Source organism: Halichoerus grypus, chromosome 2 (genome assembly GCF_964656455.1).
Source record: "Halichoerus grypus chromosome 2, mHalGry1.hap1.1, whole genome shotgun sequence".
NCBI lineage: Eukaryota > Metazoa > Chordata > Mammalia > Carnivora > Phocidae > Halichoerus > Halichoerus grypus.
Window position 1 is genome coordinate 25,707,963 of NC_135713.1, and position 24,855 is coordinate 25,732,817.

Sequence of the window (24,855 nt, forward strand, 5' to 3'; positions counted from 1 at the left end):
CTTTCCTCTAGTTTCTAGTTCTACTATAGAACTAGGAGCCATGCACTGTTCTCAGCACCAGTTTGGAAGCAAAAAAGAAGAAACCAACTCAGTTTTCTAAATCAAGATTAGTTTTTATTTTAGTAGTTTAGATAATCATTACTGATGCAGAATATTCATTTTTAGTAACTCATTTTAGGCGTCCATGGATCCCAAGGGTGCCCTGGAGATAACTCAGAGGGTATAGGTTGTGGTAGAGAGAGGGTGGGGCAGTTTGGAGGGGAGATCTTACCCATGAATTAGAGGAGCTTTACTTCTATCTGCTTTCTACATTGATATCCTGAGATATATATATTTTGAAGAAAAATTTTCTAAAAATTTTAAAAGACTAGATATAGACCATTATGCCTGTTAGAGTCAATCCTAAGAATGACTGAGATATCTACCAAAAGTTATGTGATTGGTCTAATGCTTCAGCTTTGACACCCAGTGGTGATCCATTTTCAGCACCAGACACCATACATGACTCCTGTATTCCCTAAATATTTTAAGTGGTTTGTTTGGACATGTTTTCTTGTTTTTATTTTTGTTCAGTTTTATTTTTAAATTTTGGATTGTATTAAGGGTTAACTTCTGTTAGGCTTACTGTATTTAGAAAGAATTTATTTGTTTCTTTTCTGGAGAAATTATAGTAAAATCTGAAATTCAGTGCTCTTTTTAATCCTTATAGTTCAAAGCTTAAAAATAAAAATAATGAGTAAATGAGCTCTGAATATTTTCATTTTGATTTAGACTCTCTCTTCTGAATCCTTCGCAACACCTACTACAAGGCTGGGTACATAGTAGATGTTCAACATATATTATTGTTTGAACTGAATTTTTTAGATTCTAAAATTGAGAAGTGTTAAACTCAGTATTTCAGAAGTAGTACTACATAAACCTACAATGTCCACCTTCATATTATAAACCTGTGTAGAGCATTCCCGATTATGGAAATTCCCTCCCGTCCTACCATCTTGCCTCCCTCCCTTCCTTCCTTTTGTCCCTCCCTTCTTCCTCTCTCCCTGCATCCCTCTCTGCCCCCCTTTCCTTCCTTCCTTCTTCCCTTCTTTCCTTCCTTCCTTCCTTGCCTCTCTCCCTCTCCTTCTCTTTCCCCTGTTACTCCATCATGACCAGAAAACCAATGAACTTTTGGAGAAGAAAATCAGGAAGGAAAGACTTGTTTTACCATATATAAAGTTGTATTATAAAGCCCTAGAACCTTTCAGTGTGTTATTGTCAGTGTATATTGTCAGACAATTATATTGTCTATAATCAGAAAAATAAATAGATCATTTGAAAAGAAGAGCTACAGAAGAGATCCATATAGGGAGATTTAACTTATGCAAAAGTTGGCATTGCAGAGCACTGAGGAAAGCACAGCCTTCACTACTGGTGCTGAAGCAACTGAATGTTTATATGGAAAAGAGGGAAATTTGATCCTGTACCACACCATATACAAAAACCAAATCAGGTGATAAGCAAAGCAATAAAGATTTTAGAAATTAATAACAGCAAATATTTTCATTGCACAGAGTAGGAAGAGATTTCTTAAATAGGATACAAAAACACTAACCATAAATGGAAAAACTGCTCATGGAAAATCTCATATATAACTAGTGAGAGTGCAAAATGATACAAACAATTTGGAAAACTAAGCATTATCTACTAAAGATGAAGATGTACATACATTATGATCCTACGAGCAGAATTGCTGGGTCATAATGTATGTGTGTCTTCAACAGAAATAGATACATAGTTACACCAGGATGCATGAAAAAATCCAGCCATTATTCATAATAGCCCTAATTTAAAATTGATAATGTTTTATTCCTTGATCTGGTTGGTAGTTACACATGTCTCTATTTTATAATAATCCATTAAGCTGTACCTTTATGCTTTACATATATTTATGTGTCTGTATTATTTCTCATAAGGTCAAGAAATAAAATGAATCACTAAAAAATGATAATTGTCCCACATCCAGTTCATATTGTTTTTATATAAGCACAAAGATAAAATACTTTGTCAAATGTTTTGCTTAAGTCTAGATACATTACATATATACACATTATCCTGATCTTTTCAGTAATTTTGTCAAAAATGGAAATATATTTCCTCAACATGTGTTACTCTTAATGAACCATAAAATAGAACCACATGAGGCAGTATATTGTTAAAAATGGAAGTCAAAATGCTTCTACATCAGTTTTGGTTAGCTAAAACACCTTCCTTGGTAAATCAATTGGTTACCTTCCTCTTTTCTAAAAAGAGACTTTGAAATAGATGATCACTCAGGTCTTCTCTGGCTCCAAATGTTTTAAGATTTAGTAATTGCATGAATAAAGAATCTCTAAAATATCTTGAATTCCTGTTCTAAAAGGCTTCTATGATATTGAATTAATAACCAACTGGTATAATACAATGGGACCTCACAAGTCATGCATTCCAAATTATATTCTGGGATAACGAGTTAAAAAAACTAGAAAATTTACGGCTAGAACTCGTAAAATCTTTAAGCAAAGTTTGCTGAGCAGTGTCAGTGTATATAGTTCATGCTGGTGTTAAAAGGTAGCTTATGAATCCAGAACAGGAGAGAACTAGTCTAAAAGTTATTCTACTTTTGCTTGAGAGTCCTCAGTACAGTCCATGCTACTTCCAGAAGGCAAGTACTAGGTACTAAGGTCTATCCACCTACTTCTCAAGTCTTGATTCCTGGAAATACTATGTATATATTCCTGGAAATACTAAATATATGGTGTATATTATATATATAACATATATATATATAATATATATATATATATATATATATATATATTTTTTTTTTTTTTTTTTTTTTAGAGAGAGAGAGCCGGGGGAGGCGCAAAGGGAGACACAGAGAGAGAATTTTAAGCAGGCTCCACTCCCAGTTGTAGAGCCTGACTCGGGGCTTGATTTTACAACCCTGAGATCATGACCTGAGCTGAATTCAAGAGTTCCATGCTTAACCAACTAAGCCACCCAGGCACCCCATCCTGGAAATATTATTTAATGGTCATAATTCATTCATTCAAGCTACGAGTGCTTATTTAATTCCTATTATATGTTGGCACTGTGGAGAATTCAAAGATGGAGGAAATATTATCCTTCCCCTCAAGTTACTCATAATCTGCCTATTATTTTGAACAAATGTTATCCAACTTCGATTAACATGGAACTTGAAAAAAAGCTGTTGACAGACATTTATTAACTGATGTAAGAGGAAAATAAGTATCAACTGGAAGTGGGTAGAATTATTTGACCAATTTGAAAATAAAGGAGGAGCAGTAATTATCAAGCATAGCCTGCATTAGAAAGTGGTTCTAATAGTGTCAGAAAATTCTTATACTATAATGTTATGTTAAAAAGGGTGAAGAAAACTTGAGTACGCAGCATGTCGACTATAGAACACAAAAGAAAAGCACATTTAAATGTGAATAGTGGTTATCTCAGATTAAATTTATTTACACCCAAGGGATATATTTTCTTTATAATCAGAAAAATATATGCATTTATTAAAAAAAATAGACACATAGAGTAGTCAGTGTAAAACTTTTCAAAAAATAGAGTAAAAAAACCACAAATCTATACTTCTTTACTTGGAATTAATCCTATTGAGCTAGAGCACTGAAGAATAGAAATACACAGCACTTAAAATTGAGGACCACACTAGAGTTTATTTAAAAAAAAAACAAAAACCTGCAGCAGAGAGATTGGAGTATCAGAGAATAGGAGGAAAGGAAACGGGACTCTATGATTGGGAAGGGATTTTGCGGAAAACATCTTGCCAATTTTTCCATTAATAATATTATTGTTTGCCTGATAATCATACTGTGTCTGCCAATGGCATTGTTCTCTAGTGACAGTGAGAGATAAAAAGGAGACAGTAATGTGACATGCAGTAATGTGGGGAAACATTTTCCCTTGCAACAGGAAGAATAGAGAATCTTACCTCCTTGAGTCTTGGGAATCTTTATTCATGTCTCTGCAGAATAACAGAGTTTGAATTTCATTAATTTTTATTTTTATGGGTGTTTTGGTTAGTCTTACTTATTTTATATATTTATTGAGGTTTAATTAATATATAATGACATATACAGTTATTAGGTATTCAGTTTTATGAGTCTTGATGAGTGTAATAAGATATAGATAGAACAAGAAAGTTCCCTCTGCCCTCTTTCCCATCAATGCCGCTGGCCCTCTCCTGAACCGCTTTCTGATTGCTAACACCACAGATTAGTTTTGCCTGCTTCTGGATTTCTTAAAAATGGAATCAGACAGTGGATACACAGTAACAGAACTTTGAAACTTGCTCAAACAAGAATCCTGGATGTTATCAAGCTGTTCATACAGACAAGTAAGGAACTCACTACAATAGCAACTAAAATTAGCTTAACGTCCTTTTTTCCCCCCCTTTTCCTCAGTTTTCCTAGATGGGAACCTCTGACCTGAAGGTACTACTTTCAGGATGGTGACCGACCATGAAATCAGAAGACTTGGGCTCCATTACTATTAATTCTACAAATTAGCTTCAGTTTTAAGTTATTTGCTTCATTTCTATTCTCTTTCGCTTCTTCCTCTCTAAAATGAATATAACTCCAATAGCTCCTATGTACATAAATAGTGGGATTAAGATTTCTTTCAAGGCTTCTTTCCCTCTAATATATGTGGGAGTGGTGGTAAGCATGTTTGGTCTAGGCACACTACTTCACTGGCCCACAGTCATTCCCCAGACCATTGTTCTACTGTCTGCTGGTCAACAACGCACCTCATAACCGGCTTCTCCAGGATATTGCCACAACCCTGCACAATTTCATCCCAAGTATAGACCCAGTACCCTTTAATTCCTCCAAAGAATAGCCAAAACAAGTCTGAAATATTTAACAGAACTTTACTGAAGGCTTGGAGATAACAAAAGTTCAACAAATTATCTAAGAATCAGGACAGACTCAGATTCTGTGGGGGGGGGTGGTTAAAACTGATATAATTTTGGGGTTTTCTGTAAGAAAAATAATACAAAAATATTTTACTTTGCAAGTTTAAAAACATATGACCATGTGTACACATTGCTAGGGTTTCTCTCTGAAGAGGCCCTGCAAAATGAAAAACCCTGATAATTAGCTTCTTTAGTTTCATGGTGAATTCACCTTTGCTTATGACTGCTCTAGAAGTCCCCACACCCACATTGATTACTTGCATAATTCCTGTCAAGCTTCCATGAGATGTGAAGCCAGTTCAACCCTTATCAGTGGGCATATTGGAGAAGCATCACCACAGGCTCTGTTTTCTTTCCCAGGATGCATCATGATAGGAAGATCCATTTCCTTCAAGGAAATGCTAAGCCCTACGTCCAAGATGTGGCCTGGCCCACTTGTCATGGACATGGCAATCACAGTAGTTCACAGTACATGTACTGAAGCCTGAAGCCTGGGGTATTAAAGCCCTAAATGACATTGGGTTTGAGAAATCACTGATTTAGCTAGCATATTTCACATTCATGTCTGATGCATTTCTCAATCTGTTATTTAGGTGATGTGAAAGAGGTTAAGATTGCTTGTTCTTGACCATCAGCCAATTGCTCCTTTACTATGAGCCAGTCAGTGTTCAGGCAAGGATATAGACATATTTTCCAAGAACAAATAATATTTTTCAGCAAAAGGGAACTGAAAACAAAATTAAAAAATTGTCCAAATCTTTGGTGTCATGGTCTTGTTAATAGACTCACTTTACATTATGAAACCAAATTCTTAACTTTTCAATCTAGCAGACTTTCCAAAGAATTGTATGTGTGTGTGTGTATATATATATATATATATATATATATATATTTTTTTTTTTTTTTTTTTTTTTTTTCTGCTTGACAACAACAATCTGTCCCAGAACAAAAGGAAGACTTCCCCTAAAGATAAAATCCATTTTCTCTTGAAATGCACCGGCTGCTTTAAATGTCCTAAAAAACAGTTCTCTAGCCTCAAAAGAAGCTAGTTCTCTAGTTTCAATCATCCCAGGGCACCCTCACACTTTGTATAACAACACTCTACCTACTTCACAAGGTTGTGTAAAGATTATTTTAATCAGTGTCTGTGAAAGTGTTTCGCAACCTTTAAAGACTATAAAGATATAAGCTATGTTATTATTAGAGAATTGTAGCCAAAAACTTTTTCAGTTAAAATTATCAGACTATTGACAATACTCTATTACTTGTGTTAGTGGCCTTAAGAAGAACAAATTAACATCCACAAATGATCCAAAACCAAAACTTTGACCAACCCCTTCACTTTTTTTACCCACCGAAAACTAGTGGAATAGCCTAACAGCCAGAAGCAAAGGGCAAAATCAACCTAAAATCGATAATCTGAACTGGTGGCTTCAGCCGAACAATTGATTAAATAAGTAAAGCAAGACTTTTTAACGTGTAAATATATTCAAGGTAAATATTATCTCTTGAAAAAGCACAATTAAGTATACCTAGACAACACTTGAAATAGTTTCTGCAAAAAAGTTTGGTATAAATAAGTCAAAACTTTTAAAACCATTATTAGTCTACAATGCTGGCATTAGTCCCAGACCCTACTATAACATTATAAGGAGGCATCACTGTATTTACTGTGTGCCCACAATGTGCAGGGTAGTCCAGCAATTTAAAGATGTGCTTTTATAGGTTTCATAGGTTTTTCTTTAATTTATTACCTAGTTCAAGGACTTTCAAACCTTAGTCTTTTGTAAACTATCTTCAAGATATTTGTCATATTGCAGTGTAATTAGTAATCTTACATACTAAATATTTTTCTTTAAGTTGACTCTTTAAAAACTTAATCAAGTTGATTTCATTTTAAGCAATAAATCCATGAAATGTTGGGTTTGATGTGCTGGTTTCTAATTTTTTTCTAATACACGTTAAATAGTGAACTGTTTATTAGAATTTTTTTTTAAAGTTCAACCATGTGGCATCTAAAATAACCATTGGTACTGTCATTTGTTTATGGACTACAATGTAGGCAAAACTAAACCAGTTAATTTATGAGAAGGTAGTAGTAGACTTTGAATTACCTGTAAAGGTAATTGTAAATTACCATTTAGTCTAGCCTCCACTCAAACTGACAAAACAAACAAAGAGAAATAGAAGAATCCACAACCATAGTGGAAAATCTCTAATATACTGCTCTCCATGATTGATAGAAGCAGCAACAAAACTCGGTGGAGTAATAGACATTTGAAAAACACATTTTTTAAAACTTGCTTTATGGCTATATAAAAAACATGCATCCACAACTGCAGAATATGCAACCTTTCAAAACACACATGGAACATTAAAAAAAAAAAAACACAACAAAAAAAGTTAACCATGTAATGTGCCTGAAGTAATCCTTAATCATTTCAAAGTAGAGATTTCATATAGAGACCCACAGCAATTAAGCAAGAAATCACCAAAAAATATACATGCATGTTTTTTGAAGTACTGTTAAAAATGATGAAACATTCTATAGAAACTAAAGGGATGATTTAAACAGAAGAGAATAAGGTTGTTCCCTAGACATCGCTGATATTTAGCTGGTATCCACCTGCTGGTTTTGCCTGGCATCTCCTCTGATTGTTCAGTGTATTCTTCCTGATTGCTCAATGTTTGGGTCAGACTGTTAATATTCTGAATATTACCCCATCTTTACAAACTAATGTGGGAGAAATCCTTTGGTGATGGCAGAAGATTGGGTGAAAAAGTCACTTTGCAAAACTCAAAATAAGATCACTTGAAATGACCCTATTTTTTTTTAAGATTTTTTTTTTTTAAGTAATCTCTATACCTAATATGGGGCCCAAACTCACAACCCCAAGATCAAGAGTCACATACTCCACCAACTGGGTCAGCCAGGCACCCTGAAATGATCCCACTCTGTAAGATAAAGTACTGCATACATTCCTAAAAACTATAGAATACATTTATTTAACTGTACAGAGTAGGAATCTTATTTAATCTTTAAAATATCCCTGTGAGATAGGCATTATAATTATTTCCATTTTGCAGATGAGCAAACCGAAGGTCAAGAGAGGTTGAGTAAACTTGACCAATATTATATAGCAAGGAAATCATGGAGTTGGCAGTTAGACTACACAGCCTCCTAAATATTATTACTAATGCTGTGATTGCTTGGAAGGACAGAGAAGAAAGTGGACAGTGTTTAGCACTAGGAAATTTGACTGGGGTTGTTGGGGGATGGGTACAGGACAAGGATTGAGGAAGTATTGTTCTCTTTACTTTGTGTAATTTTTGATTACTTAAACTTTATTTTTCAAGGAGTATGTTGTAATTTTTTGAAAAGTTTACAACTAAAATGAAGGAGTAATAATTCAGTCTAGTTTTAACAGTCTGTCCTTGTGACAGTCTCCAGTGGAGAGGAGATGACCAGGAAGGAGCTCTGCCCAGTGAGCTAAGGGTTCAGCAATACTAGCGTGGCTTCGTGAAAATAAAGCCCCCATCTGTATTAGAATTGCTTTGTATTTCTTTAACACCTAATCTGAGTTGCCTTAAAGGTTGAATAAATAACTCATTTATCCTCAAAGCACCCTGTGAATTCCCTGGTGTGGTCTGCCAGGGTGTGGGGTTGAGTGGTGATAGCCAAGATTAGCTCTTACCCACATTTAGGGATTCTAACCCTTTCAGGGAAATCATTTAAACTGTGTATCTCCAATCACTGTCAACTAAAAGTGTCATCATCTTCATAATAGTAATTTCCAGTCTTAAAGGGATACTATTAATTAGTCTACTTTTTTTTTGTAGTTTTTAATTTTATTATGTTATGTTAGTCACCATACAATACATCATTAGTTTTTGATGTACTGATCCACGATCCATTGTTTTCATATAACACCCAGTGCTCCATGCAATATGTGCCCTCCTTAATATCCATCACCCGGCTAACCAATCCCCCCTCCCCCCTCCCCTCTAAAACCCTGTTTGTTTCTCAGGTCCATAGTCTCTCATGGTTCATCTCTCCCTCCAATTCCCCCCGCCCATTTTTCCCTTCCTTCTCCTAATGTCCTCCACGTTATTCCTTATGTTCCACAAATAAGTGAAACCATATGATAATTGACTTTCTCTGCTTGACTTATTTCACTTAGCATAATCTCCTCCAGTCCCATCCATGTTGATGTAAAAGTTGGGTATTCATCTTTTCTGATGGCTGAGTAATATTCCATTGTATATATGGACCACATCTTCTTTATCCATTTATCTGTTGAAGGGCATCTCGGCTCTTTCCACAGTTTGGCTACTGTGGACATTGCTGCTATGAACATTGGGGTGCATATGGCCCTTCTTTTCACTACATCTGTGTCTTTGGGGTAAATACCCAGTAGTGCAATTGCTGGGTCCTAGGGTAGCTCTATTTTTAAATTTTTGAGGCACCTCCACACTGTTTTCCAAAGTGGCTGTACCAACTTGCATTCCCACCAACAGTGTAATAGGGTTCCCCTTTCTCCACAACCTCTCCAACATTTGTTGTTTCTTTCTCTGTCCATTTTTGCCATTCTAACTGGTGTAAGGTGGTATCTCAGTGTGGTTTTGATTTGGATTTCCCTCATGGCTAATGATGATGAACATTTATTCATGTGTCTGTTAGCCATTTGTATGTCTTCTTCAGCGAAGTGTCTGTTCATCTCTTCTGCCCACTTTTTGACTTGATTATTTGTTTTTTGGGTGTTGAGTTTGAGAAGTTCTTTATAGATTTTGGATATGAGCCCTTTATCTGTAGTGTCATTTGCAAAGATCTTCTCCCATTCTGTGGGTTGCCTCTTTGTTTTGTTGACTGTTTCCTTTGCTGTGCAGAAGCTTTTTATCTTGATGAAGTCCCAAAAGTTCATTTTTGCTTTTGTTTCACTAGCTTTTGGAGATGTATCTTGAAAGAAGTTGCTGTGGGCGATGTCAAAGAGATTACTGCCTATGTTCTCCTCTAGGATTTTGATGGATTCCTGTCTCACATTGAGGTCTTTCAACCACTTTGAGTTTATCTTTGTGAATGGTGTTAGAGAATGGTCGAGTTTCATTCTTCTACATGTGGCTGTCTAATTTTCCCAGCACCATTTATTGAAGAGACTGTCTTTTTTCCATTGCATGTTTTTTCCTGCTTTGTCAAAGATTATTTGACCATAGAGTTGAGGGTCCATATCTGGGGTCTCTATTCTGTTCCATTGGTCTGTATGTCTGTTTTTGTGCCAGTACCATGCTGTCTTGGTGCTCACTGCTTTGTAATAGAGCTTGAAATCGGGCAACGTGATGCCCCCAGCTTTGTTTTTCTTTTTCAACATCTCCTTGGCGATTTGGGGTCTTTTCTGATTCCATACAAATTTTAAGATTGTTTGTTCCAGCACTTTGAAAAATGTCATTGGAATTTTGATCGGGATGGCATTGAAGGTATAGATTGCTCTGGGTAGCATAGACATTTTAACAATGTTTATTCTTCTGATCCATGGGCATGGAATATTTTTCCATCTTTTTGTGTCTTCTTCAATTTCTATCATGAGTGTTTTGTAGTTCCTAGAGTATAGATCCTTTACCTCTTTGGTTAGGTTTATTCTGAGGTATCTTACGGTTTTTGGTGCTATTGTAAATGGAATCGTTTCTTTAATTTCTCTTTCTACAGTTGCGTTGTTAGTGTATAAGAAAGCAACTGATTTCTGTGCATTGATTTTGTATCCTGCCACATTACTGAATTCCTGGATGAGTTCTAGTAATTTGGGGGTGGAGTCTTTTGGGTTTTCCACATAAAGTATCATGTCGTCTGCGAAAAGAGAGAGTTTGACTTCTTCTTTGCCAATTTGAATACCTTTTATTTCTTTTTCTTGTCTGATTGCTGTTGCTGAGACTTCTAGTACTATGTTGAACAACAGTGGTGAGAGTGGGCACCCTTGACGTGTTCCTGATCTTAAGGGAAAGGCTCTCAGCTTTTCCCCATTGAGGATGATATTCGCTGTGGGTTTTTCATAGATGGATTTTATGACCTTGAGGAATGTTCCCTCTATCCCTATACTCTGGAGAGTTTTAATCAGGAAAGGATGTTGTATTTTGTTAAATGCTTTTTCTGCATCAATTGAGAGGACCATATGGTTCTTCTCCCTCGTCTTATTAATGTGTTCTATCACATTGCTTGATTTGCGAATGTTGAACCACCCTTGCATCCCGGGGATAAATCCCACTTGGTCGTGGTGGATGATCCTTTTAATGTATTGTTGCATCCTATTAGCTAGGATTTTGTTGAGGATTTTGGAATCCATATCCATCAGGGATATCAGTCTGAAATTCTCCTTTTTGATGGGGTCTTTGCCTGGTTTGGGGATTAAGGTAATGCTGGCCTCATAGAATGAGTTTGGAAGTTTTCCTTCTGTTTCTATTTTTTGAAACAGCTTCAGTAGAACAGGTATTATTTCTTCTTTGAATGTTTGGTAGAATACCCCAGGGAATCCATCAGGCCCTGGACTCTTGTTTTTGGGGAGGTTTTTGATCACTGCTTCAATCTCGTTACTGGTTATTGGCCTATTCAGGTTGTCAATTTCTCTCTGTTTCAGTCTTGGCAGCTGATAGGTTTCCAGGAAGGCCTCCATTTCATCCAGATTGCTCAGTTTATTGGCATATAGTTGTTGATAATAATTTCTAATTATTGTTTCTATTTCCTTGGTGTTAGTCGTGATCTCTCCCCTTTCATTCATAATTTTATTAATCTGGATCCTTTCTCTCTTCTTTTGGATAAGTCTGGCCAGTGGTTTATCAATCTTATTAATTCTTTCAAAGAACCAACTTCTAGTTTCATTGATCTGATCTACTGTGTTTCTGGTTTCTAATTCATTGATTTCTGCTCTAATTTTAATTATTTCTCTTCTAATGCATGGCTTAGGCATCGTTTGTTGCTTTTTCTCTAGTTCTTTAAGGTGTAGAGTTAGTTGGTGAATTTGGGATTTTTCTATTTTTTGAGTGAGGCTTGGATGGCTATGTATTTCCCCCTTAGGACCGCCTTTGCAGTATCCCATAGGTTTTGGACCGATGTGTTTTCGTTTTCATTGATTTCCATGAATTGTTTAAGTTCTTCTTTGATTTCTTGGTTGACCCAAACATTCTTGAGCAGAGTGGTCTTTAGCTTCCAAGTGTTTGAATTTCTGCCAAATTTTTTCTTCTGATTGAGTTCCAGTTTTAGAACATTGTGGTCTGCAAATATGCAGGGAATAATCTCAATCTTTTGGTATCAGTTGAGACCTGATTTGTGACCCAGTATGTGGTCTATTCTGGAGAAAGTTCCATGTGCACTCGAGAAGAATGAGTATTCTGTTGTTTTAGGGTGGAATGTTCTGTAAATATCTATGAGGTCCATCTGGTCCAATGTATCATTCAAAGCTCTTGTTTCCTTGTTGATTTTCTGCTTAGATGATCTGTCCATTGCTGAGAGTGGAGTATTGAGGTCTCCTACAATTAACGTATTGTTATCAATATGACTCTTTATTTTGGTTAACAGTTGGCTTATGTAGATGGCTGCTCCCATGTTGGGGGCATAGATATTTACAATTGTTAGATCTTCTTGTTGGATAGACCCTTTAAGAATGATATAGTGTCCTTCTGTGTCTCTTATTACAGACTTTAGTTTAAAATGTAATTTGTCTGATATAAGAATTGCTACCCCAGCTTTCTTTTGAGGTCCGCTGGCATGGAAGATAGATCTCCATCCCTTCACTTTCAGTCTGGATGTATCTTTAGGTTCAAAATGAGTCTCTTGTAGACAGCATATGGATGGGTCCTGTCTTTTTATCCAATCTGCAACCCTGTGCCGTTTTATGGGAGCGTTTAGGCCATTCACGTTGAGAGTGATTATTGAAAGATATGAATTAATTGTCATCATGTTGCCTGTGAAGACGTTGTTTTTATAGATTGTCCCTGTAAATTTCTGTTGTAGATCACTCTTGGGGTCTTTCTCCTTTTATAGAACCCCCCTTAATATTTCTTGCAGGGCCGGCTTAGTGGTCACATATTCTTTCAAATTCTGCCGGTCGTGGAAGCTCTGCATCTCTCCATCCATTCTAAATGAAAGCCTTGCCGGATAAAGTATTCTTGGCTGCATGTTCTTCTCATTTAGTACGCTGAATATGTCTTGCCAGGCCTTTCTGGCTTGCCAGGTCTCTGTGGATAGGTCTGACGTTATTCTGATGTTCCTCCTCTGTACGTAAGGAATCTCTTCCCCCTAACTGCCCTTAAGATGGTTTCCTTGGTTCTAAGATTTGCAAGTTTTACTATTACATGCCGGGGTGTTGGCCTGTTTTCCTTGATCTTAGGAGGGGTCCTCCCTGCCTCTAGGACTCGAATGTTTGTTTCATTCCCCAGATTAGGGAAGTTCTCAGTTACGATTTGCTCAAATACGTCTTCTAGTCCCCTCTCTCTCTCCACTCCCTCCGGGATTCCAATGATTCTGACATTGGAACGCCTCATGGTGTCACTTATTTCTCTGATTCTATTTTCATGGATTCTGAGTTGTTTTTCCCTGGCCTCCTCTTTTCCCTTTTTATCTATTATACTGTCTTTCAGATCGCTTATTCTCTCTTCTGTCTCAGTTACCCTAGCTGTTAGATTATCTAGATTGGATTGGATCTCATTGATAGCATTTTAAAGTTCTGCCAATTCACCTTTTATTTCTGCCCTTAGAGACTCTATGTTGTCATTACTTGATTTCTCCATTCTAGCCATTGTCTTCACAATTGCTAGCCTGAATTCCATCTCTGACATCTTGGTTATATCTGCATCCATTTGTAAATCTGAAGCATAAGTCATAATCTCTGAGTCTTTTCTGTTTTGGGGGCTCCTCCTCCTAGTCATTCTGTTGATGCGTGTTTGAGGGAATGTATAGAGTCGAAATTATTGACCAGAACCCAAGCAAGATGCACCTGTTTTCTTGGGACCTTAGGGTTGCTGGCCTCTTGTTTTCCCAGCCTGTCTTCTGCGGGAGGGGCCTGCCGCGCTGTTACTCAGGCAACCCTGTTTGGGCGGAGTTGCCCTGCGCCCCTGTGGCGGGGGATGGGCTCAGTGGGAATCAGTCTTTGGGGCTTTTGTTCTCTGGCACCTTTCCCTGGCGGCTTTCCGTGTCTCTTCTGCGACTCAGAGCAGAAGAGACCGTTTCCAACCCTCTGCCTCAGAGCAGAGAGACACCTCAGTCTGTTCTTCAGTGAGCTCTCCAGGCCACACCTTCTCCGTTTCTGTCTGTGCTGCTATAAACTGCAGCGGCCTGGGTTGTGCGCCCCTCCGCAGCGCTCCCAGTCCTGCCTCCAGGTCGGGGCATGTCTCTGCCCTTTGTGCTTCTAAAACCGCCAGCCGCTCCCAGTTCGGGCGAGCGCGCAACACCGCCGCTTGTGGTCCTGTCCCGGGGACTGCCGTTCGCGTGCGCTCGACTCCGCCGCTCGGGGATTCCACCCCTGGGGGTTGCAGTTCACCTGCATGACCCCGGCGCACCGGGTTTCCGTCTCGGAGGCTGCAGTTTGCGTGCGTGCGACCGTCGCTCCGGTTTCTGTCTGGGGGGCTGCGGTTCCCGTGCGCGCGACCCCGCCGGTCTGGTTTTCCACCCCGGGGGGCTGCCCTAAAGTCCTTTCCCGACGCTACCGGTCTGCGAGTCTGTGCCCTGTCTGCAGCACGCGAGGCTGTCGATCACCTGCGGTGTAGGATCCCCACGGCCAGGCACCCTCCCGCTGCCGTTTATCCTCCGGTATCTGCCTGCAGAATCACGGCTCTCCGCTTCGTACCTCACAACCAACTGCCTGCGATATTCTGTTTGTAGAGATCCAGATCTTCTTACATCTCAGGCTGGTTTCGTGGGTGTTCAGAGTGATCTGGTAGATATCCAGCTCAATTCCGGGGACCAGTTGAAATAAGGTCCCCTACTCCTCCGCCATCTTTCCCCCCTCAATTAGTCTACATTTTTAAAGGGCTTGAGAATGCCAGATGCCAAGTGCTAAATGAATGAGAAGTTTTACCCAAATCATCTAGCTGGGAGTTCTGAGGGGAAAGGAGGTAGGTGACTTGGAGCCAGTCACGTGAGGAGGCTAACGACAGAGAAGAGAACAGAATGGTCACTGTCCTGGTGCTGAGCGCCCTCTTTCAACCACACCAGACCACGTTCCCAGCCTCCAGTAATTAGAAATTACTTTAGCATATAAACAGGCACTTTATAATGTTTTCTTTTTACAACGGGCAGCACGTTTCTCCTTTCCACAGGGAGAGGGGAACCAGTTTTTGCTTCCCACTGTCCCCACCTCCTTCACAACCTAGCGCAATATTCATCCACAGAGAAAGCAGCAGTCACATAGGAACATCTGCTCTGAACATGGCCCTGGCTCAAAAGGAGCTGGTAAAATGGCCTCCTTCAACATATGCTACAGTTGTCTTTGGGTGACCTTGAGTCCTCAGCCACCAGCCAGTCAGTGCCCACCCCCTCTTCTCTTTCCCATTCTCCCATCAACAAGTTTCAGAAAGTTCTTCATAGAAAGCCTCATTATTGACATGGACACTCTTGCTCAGAACACCCTTACCATACACCACTCCAGACACTGGTGAGTGATAACAACCCTGTTTGTGTTTAATTAGCTCTTGGTTTATGGGGTAGTTTGTGTTGAGGGCATGGCTGTTTTAGTTGGTTATACAGTTGACAAAAATGTATGTGTATTGATGTGGGTCATCAGTGTACGCCCTCTCAGGGCTCTGGTCTGAAAGCTCAACAGTCCCTCATTACACTACCAGTGCTGGCAAATTTGTTGGAACTTCTATACTTTGGTTTCATTCCATAAAACTGGAATGATAAAGCTTGTTCTCAGTCTCTAAATATCTGGCTGGGCAAATATCTATATTGTTTATCACTAGGCAAAACTTCTAGATGAACCACTGTTGCTTCTCTATTTCACTACTAGAGAAGAGTGTAGCTGTGAAGACTACTCCCCAACCAGCTGGCTACCTGCCCTGACCCTAAGTGTCTTCTACTTGTTTCTTGAATGTTTATTTCTCTTATTTTTAAAATCCTGTACCTCATAGGATCCATGTCATGACTTATATTCATGAAAATATCTAAAATAGAAGCATGATTACAAAGTAGTGGATTATTTTTTTAAACAAACATTACAGAATGTACTCATCTAAATGTGTGTTGTTCCTTTCAAAGTAATCACTTCGGCAAGTTGTACACATATTCCCTAAATGGCAATATTATGTAACATATTTACAAGAGAAATTCTTCTTTGGAATTACCTGAGGCATTGTATGTAAGAACAAAATAAAATGAAAGTTTTCTTAATTTAAAAGTAATAGATATTCATATTGAAAGCTTGATTTTGTTTTGTTCTTTATTGTTTTCTGAATTTTTACTTATAATTCTAAAACCTAAAGATAAGCATGGTTAACACGTATTTCTTTGAAGTCTTTTTTTCTGAGCTGTGACCTATTGAAAAGACTCAGTGGTAATGAATTTTAATTCTCTAAGGGTAATTTTGAGCTTTGGAATCTAACTCCATTTCACTGAATTCTGCAAATATTTATTAAGTGTCTCCACATGCAAGGAGTGGGATAAGAAGATTAATAAAATGTGTTCAGATTGATTTTTTAAAGAAGCCATTAAATAGATTAGAAGGGATTCCAGACAGAATTACAAAAAATATTTTGAACAATTGTAGCATCCTTGGAATAGGTTGTAGTATCCCAAAAGAACATTGAAGAGGACAATACAAATAGTTATGCAACGCCAGGAATGTTAGAAAAATGAATATGGCCCATGTGATATACTGAATAAAACTATTTGGGGTAACCGGTAGCAGCCACCACAGCTCAGAGCTAGAACCAGCCTGATGCTAAGGCAAAAAACAGGTAAGGTGACTTTATATCCCAGTTTGCCTGGGGTAGTCTTGGTTTATGCCTATAGTCTTGGTGTTATTAGTACAGTGCCTTCTTCCTCTCTGAAGAGCACTGGCTTCCAGGATAAGTTAACGACCACCCTAAAAATAGAGACATTTGTTGGTACTTCTCCCATGCCTCCCAGTCTCCAAAAGCAACACTTTAGTTAATTTAGTTAGTTATTTAGGCCTGTTGGTGTACCCAAACAATAACCTATTTCTTGGTCCTTCTTTTTCCTTTATCTCCATCATTTAAAACATACATGTACTAATTTCCTAAAGAAATACAAGGAGCTAAAAAACAATGAAACAATATTCAATCTCAAATTTTTTAAGAAAAGTGATTAAAACAATAGTTGCTATTAATAAAAGTCAGTAAGAATGCAGTGAGATGGGCACTCTATGAGAGGATGAAATTATTAAAACCCTAAAGGTAATTTGCTCATAGGTCCTGTATTATGTGGTAAAGACTGGCATTTGAAGCCAGACTGTCTGAGAGTGAGTCGTAGCTCTACCACTTCCTAAGGGTATGATCCTGGGAAGTACTTTCCCTCTTGGTGCCTCAGTTTTCACATTAGTAAAATGAAGATAAGAATCATATTTTTCTCAGAGGGTGGTTTTAAGGAATAAATGATGTCATACCTATTACATCCAACATACGCACTACATGAGTTCACTCCTGATGAGGGGAACGATCAGTTACCAAAAAGTTATGAAACAAACAAAGTTATAAAGCAACGTTGAAAATAGCAACATGCATTCAATAATTTAACAAATGGGGTTTGAAGATTGATAATAAGTCAGATACTATATTCTAGACATGGAGAGTATCAGTAGTGAAAAAGACAAATTTATTTCCTATGCTTTTCCTTCCTGAAAGGGAGGAGAGACATTAAATGACTAATTATAACTAAAGTATAATGAGTAGTAAGCTGGGGACACATACTGGGGAGGTCCACCTTAGTACAAGGGATCAGAAAAACCCCCTGTTGAAATGACACATGGGTTTTATTTATTTAATTTTATTTTTCTTTATTTTATTTAAATTCAACTGGCCAACATATAGTACATCATTAGTTTTTGAGGTATAGTGTTCAATGATTCATTAGTTGCATATAACACCCAGTGCTTATCATATCACGTCCCCTCCTTAACGCCCGTCACTCAGTTACCCCATCCCCCTACCCACCTCCCTTTCCACAGCCCTCAGTCCCTCAGTTTGTTTCCTGGAGTCAAGAGTCTCTCACGGTTTGTCTTCCTCTCTGATTTCTTCCCATTCAGTTTTCCCTCCCTTCCCCTATGATCCTCTGCACTACTTCTTATAGTCCACATATGAGTGAAACCATATGATAATTGTCTTTCTCTGACTGACTTATTTCGCTGGGCATAATACCCTCCAGTTCTAACCATGTCGATGTTAATGGTAGATATTCATCCTTTCTGATGGCTGAGTAATATTCCATCGTATATATGAACCACATCTTCTTTATCCAAATGGGAAGGCACATGGAAAACCCAGATTGATAGAGAGACTTTATACCTCTATATTAAAAGAGCATATTCTAGTTTGGCTAAGTAAAGTCAGATTATTGTTAGGATTCTTAATCTAATGCTCCCATATAGATATGCAATCAAATCAGGTAGAGGTACGGTGATCTTTAATTCAGGCTGGAACGTGAGTTAGGCGCCTAACACCTTGGTACTTGTTTACCTGGTTTTCCAAGCCTAAGGATTTACTCCTGGTGTAGAAGCCTTCTACAGGCCTTATTCTGAGAGTATAATCTCTCTTTTAAAATTTCTTTTATTTGAGTAAATTGACACACAATGTTATATAGCTTAAGGTGCGAGTATGATCTCTTATACCTTCTTTTAGCAGCTGAGTTGTGAAAAGTAGAGTTCTGGGAAGGTTATCTAAGAGACAGTTTGTTCCTTTTCTAAGCCTTCTATATTCTTCCTCTGGATCAACTGCATTTCCAAATACTTTCAGAATTGGTCTCAATCCTTTACAATATCACATATTCATCCTCTAAGGTGTTCTTTAATCTTATGCCATGAATATTTTATTGAAAATTACCATCAAAAATAGCCATCTGAACCCCACTTAATTCGCTGTAAATACATTAAGAATTTGGCCCATAAATAACTCCATATCTCTTATTGAAAGTCCCATGTATCACTCTATTTAGAAGTTAGTGCTAAAAACAGTTTTATCTCTTTTCTGTAAGCTGGTGTACTTTTCCCTCCCTAATGAGCATTATGGCCCTGGCAGCCAGCAGATTTAGAGTCAAGTGTGCAGGTCAGTCACAGCAACCACATTTGCATTCTCCTTTTTCTTTAGGCTGGGTTTTCCACTTATAAATTTATCATATATTTTGTTAAAAGCCAACCGAATCCTTTGTGATAGAAAGGACAGGTATACATAAACAAATATAATACATTGTTATCATACATCAACATCTATGAATAGACTAAATAAATTCTTCAACAGTTTTAGTTATCATTCAGAAAAACTGGTAAGGCTTAAATCAATGACCGAGAAAATGGAACTCAATAATCTTTTGTATAGGTGAGGCAAAGGGGGATGACAAAGCCTTTCAAGTCTGCAAATTTGTGCCCCAAACTCAAGGGGTCCAACAGTAAATTTTGTAGGTATGCCTTACAGAGGATGCTGATCTCCACCCACGTCTTTGGAACTTCACTGTCCTAGAAGGAGGTGGGAAAGGTCCAAAACTGAGGAAGACTGAACAAGCAGTACTCATTTCCTTTTACAATGTGTTCTCAGAGCTCACAACTTAAAAATAGACCTCTGTAAGGCAGAATCCTTAAAGCATGCTGAATCTTGACTCTGCAAGTCTTGTGCTTTTTATCTGTTTAGACACTACTAGAAATAAAATGAACAGCCTAAGGGCATGTGAAGCATAGAGTTGTTTATTAGGCTTTATTAAAAGAGCAGAGACATAGTAAATTATGGAGTGGGGAATGATTTAGAACTTTTAGGATTCAGAATCATATTGAGGATTGTTTAGGAATCCATTTATAGAAGGAAGAAAGGAAAGAAGGAGAATCACATTTGTCAAACACCATGTTCCAGGCCCTATGCTAAGTATTTTTATACATGCTTTCCTTTTAATTATCCATGACAGTCTTTCTTTAAGATAGGAAATGGTATTCAAATGCTTTCTCCCTAAGAAATAGGAAGCTACCTTGCCTCCCCCCCCCACCCCTCGCTTTTTTCTGTCATAGTACCACTTGCCTTCTTGGAAAATAATAGAAACTCAAATCATAGATTTTAAGCACTTGTGATTTTTAACCTAACTTCAGTTAATGTTTTACAAGAAAGTTAAGAAATTAACTCTTCTTAGTGTTAATTAAGAAGGAGGCTCTTATGAGTATAATATTGACAGTCTTAGAAATAGTGACTTTATATTAGCTCTAGTAGATCAAGTTCTGGGGAATGGGTGTAATTTGGAAAATGTGAGAAATAAAACAAAGATTGGAGCCACTGGAATTAACTTTCATCAAAGATGAAATCTGGCTTATGGCCTGAAACTAGCAATCACATTAAACCACATACTCATATTAGCTACTCCTTCTCTTTCTGGTGCATCTATTATAAAATTCCTATCTCCTGGGGTGCCTGGGTGGCTCAGGTTTAAGCGTCTGCCTTCGGCTCAGGTCATGATCCCCAGGGTCCTGGGATCGAGCCCTGGGATCGAGCCCACATTGGGCTTCCTGCTCAGTGGGAAGCCTGCTTCTCCCTTCCCCACTCGCCCTGCTTGTGTTCCATCTCTTGCTGTGTCTCTCTCTGTCAAATAAATAAGATTAAAAAAAAAAAAATCCTATCTCCTCCCTCCCTCACTCCCTTCCTTTCTTCTTTCTTTCTTTCTTCCTTCCTTTCTTTCTCTTTCCTCTTTCTTTCTTTCTTTCTTTCTTTCTTTCTTTCTTTCTTTCTTTCTTTTTCTTTCTTCTTTCTTCTTTTTCTTTCTTCTCTCCTACTCTCTTTCCTTCCTTCTTTCTCTTTCTTTCTTTCTTTCTCTTTTATCTATCTTTCTATCATCTATCTATCCATCCATTCATCCATATTATGAATAATAAGTTTTGCTCCCCCTGAAATTTACTAGGCAGAAAGCTTTTATCAAGGTGAAAGGATTTTATATCTCTCTCACCCAAATTCCAAGTGCCATTTTATAGTTGTTGATTTTCAAAAATGTGAAAATTTGTTCACAGTATGTTAGGAAAATAGACTTTGTATAGTCATAGAAACATAGAATTTTAAGACCTTAGAAAAGGAGGGTGCTTAGATATATTCTTGCTCAAACTCCTGATTTTATAAGTAAAGATGGAAGCTAACAAACTTGAAAAGAATTATGAAAAATAGTGGCACTGAGATTCCAGAGTTCCTTCCCCCATACCACAATCAAAATACTGTTTTGAGTGCCATTTAGGCAAAACCCTCTATACATATGGATGCTTTTACTTATTTTCTAGGTTGTACAGGATTGTAAGGTTTGAAATAATTTCAGAGATTATCTAAATTCAAACCTTTCATTTAGATGTGAGGACATCAAGTCCGAGAGAGATGAAATGCCCAAAGTCACATAGCTAATAAGTGATAGAGTTGATACGAGAATCCAGTTTTCTGAATTCCTAAACCAAATCCTTTTCCATTCCACCAACATGTACATTAGCTCCACAAAATAGGGAGACTAATGAAGCTGTTTCCAAGCACAAAACACCGTTAAGTAAATAATTTCAGTGTTACTTCAACAGCATGGATATATCACCAAAGTCTGCAGCGATTAAGGATTAGCAGATCTAATTTTACTTATTATTTATCAGTCCAGGATTAAGGCTCCTCTTGGAATGTGGAGCTGAGCATTAACATTGAACTTTTTGTTTTTTATCATGGTTATGTTAGGGCAAGCTAGACCACAAGGTCAAATAATCTTCCTCAAGATTATACATTAAGTCATCAACTCAAACAAATCAGATTTTAAGGTGCTCTTGGTAAAGTCCAACCCTAGAAAAAATGGTAAAGCAGAGGTGTTTTATTTTCAGTATCTCCTATTTTTCCCCTACACTGTCTTCCTTTTCCTTCCATTATTTTAAAATGCAATATATAGCACATGGATATATGTAAGAAAGGAAAACCAGGTACTTGGGGGGTCTAAATTAAGTGTTGGCAACAGGTCAATAGTAAGAACCCAAGACATACACATGAGTTTGTGGCCAGTTTAAAACACTGAGTCAGAGGTTAGCCAGGCAAACAAATGGGCAAAACATAGGTGAAAAGTTCTGGGGAAATATTCAGGAAGCAAAAACAAACAAACAAACAAAAAACCCCAATAAGAACTGAAAAGGCAAAACAAGGTGAAATGGGATAAGAAAACAGCATCATGAGGCTCTTGAAAGTGGTAACAACCATTGCCTGAGGCTCAGAAGCCATTATATGCTTTCTGTTAGGGCATTAAAAAGGGCCTGCTAGTGGTTAGTTTGGGATTTACCGGTAGAAGTAAGTAATGAATACTCTTGGCTGAGGTGGGGAGTGTGTAGTGGGGAGAAGAAGGCAGATCCAGACACAGGGCTGGGTAGTGTTCTCACATTCATTCATTCACTGAACACATATTTCCTAAGCGCCTACTATTTGCCAGGACAGTGCTAGGTTCTTGACAGTGATGAATCAAATAAAACCCTTAATCTTCCAAGTTTTCCTCACTAGTACAGGAAATAGATGATAAACAAATAAATGTATAATGTGAAATCCAGTATTCATGAATGCCTTGAAATGAAAGGAAAGAGAGTAGTGGTGATGGTGATGGCACAGGTTTAAAATCAGGTGGTCAAGGAAGGTCTGAGGTGTCATTTGAGCAGATACCTGAATGAAGTGAATAGAAGGCCCCTTAAGTGTCTTTCAGTAAGCATTTAATGCTCCCTAACTTGTCTATCTCTTGTGCACATCACAACAATTCTAGCCTGTTGTCTATTAATCATTTTATCTGTTGGAAAGCCCTGCTCACTGATGTCTAGGATGACAAACAACTAAACTGACTCGCTCTTCCATTTGATGGTGCTCTTCAAACCATCCATTTAGATAGTGGTGGGTGATTCTTGGTTTCCCCTTTCTGTAGGTCATTAAATCATGATCATAATTATCACATAAAAGGAGCAGGTAATGGGCAAGTCAAAATAAGGATTTCAAGCCCTGAGTTTGCTGGGATAAAATAACTCCAAGGCAGGCTGTTCCCTGACCTTTATATTACTCCCTCTATTGTCACTGCTTAGGAAAGAGGAGAAGAATTCTATCATCAGCCAAGATTTCACCAGAAAAATAGAAACTACTTTGAATATCTAAAACAGAGGGCCTAATGCAGGGAAGTAGTTACATAAGTGATGGAGAAGTGGAGAGCCAAACCAAGCCACATGGGCATCATTGGGGAGCTAACCTAAAAGTCAGCCATTACTATCCCTAGTGTGGAAGTAGGTGGTATATCTAAAGGGCCGAGGTCACCTGACCACAGGGGAATATGGTGGGCCAGTCTACTAGAAGGTACAACTATAAAGGACATGCAGGTGCTGCCAGAAAACCATTAAAGGCAGGGGACAGAGAAGTGGCAGTGTACCTTGGATTCTCCCTGTACCCCTCGTTGTCGAACATCCGTAAGTACTTTCCATAGTGCTGGTCTAACTCAGCCAGGCATTATGAAAGCCTGGGGAAGATAGCTTGCAAGAGGATGAGCCCCTCTGCAATACACAGAGGAAGAGCAGGGGAAGGGCAATGAATAGATTTGAGGGCCAATAGGTTCAGGACTGTCAGAAGAGCTGTAAAAATGTACTTAGATGTTCTTAAGTATCCATGCACCAAGTGCTGCGTTAGAATCTCTCCAAACATATTTTCATTTAATTATCACAACAGCTTTCTTTGAAGGTAGGAATGATTATTACATCTTTAAAGAAGAAAAAATGCAGGGATGCCTGGGTGGCTCAGTCGGTTAAGCGTCTGCCTTCAGCTCAGGTCATGATCCCCAACCCCCCCCAAAAAAAAGTAAAGAAGAAAAATGCAGGGCCAAAAGATTTGTGGAATTTGTTTGTGGTCAGACACTCAGTATGGTGAACTCAGGATTCAAATGCACCTCTTGCTCATGATTAACCTTGTGCTCTTTCCACTGTATTCCTGATCCCTCAGGAGATTGGTGGTTGGTGGAGAGAAGGCACATCCCCTTCCTAACTACTCACTTTCCCTTTTCATCTCTCCTGTGGTACCCAGGTCACTTCTGAGTAACACAGGCAGAATCTCTGTACTCCATCCTAAGACCAGAGTACATGAAAATATGATATTTAATTCAAATTGAATCTCATTTCAGATATAATTGTTGAGGTTGGAAAAATGACCATATTGAAACCGTCTCTCTTGGGTAGATTTAGATACTAACTACTTTCCTTTTCTGTACTGCAAAGGTGAGCACAGATGCCGACACCTACATTTTTCAGAGGGTTGTGGTGGTGGTGTTTGCCTTAGGCCATGAGGTAAGCGACTAAAAGAGTGAGGGTGGGGCTTTTCCTCCCAGATCTCAGGTGGAGCTTCTAGGTTGACAGCAAAATCCTCCTTTCACTTATAAATGGACTATGTTTGCTCTGGAAGCATCTGAGAGGATAAATATGGGATCCCACAGAAGCCACAATGTTATTTTTACAGTGTCTTTTCTCATTATAACTTTAGTCTAAGTCTCTTCTTTTTTCCTCCAACCTGTTTTCTGGAAAGGGAGTTTCTCATATGTGAATGCATGCCCATGTGTGATTGTGCATATGAATATACACACAGAGCTAGAAGTTCTTTCTAGTTGAGAATCCTGAAAAAATGCAGATAGACCCTCTGAATAACCTTTACCTGATGTAAAGATGTTTATAGCATTACTTTTCCAA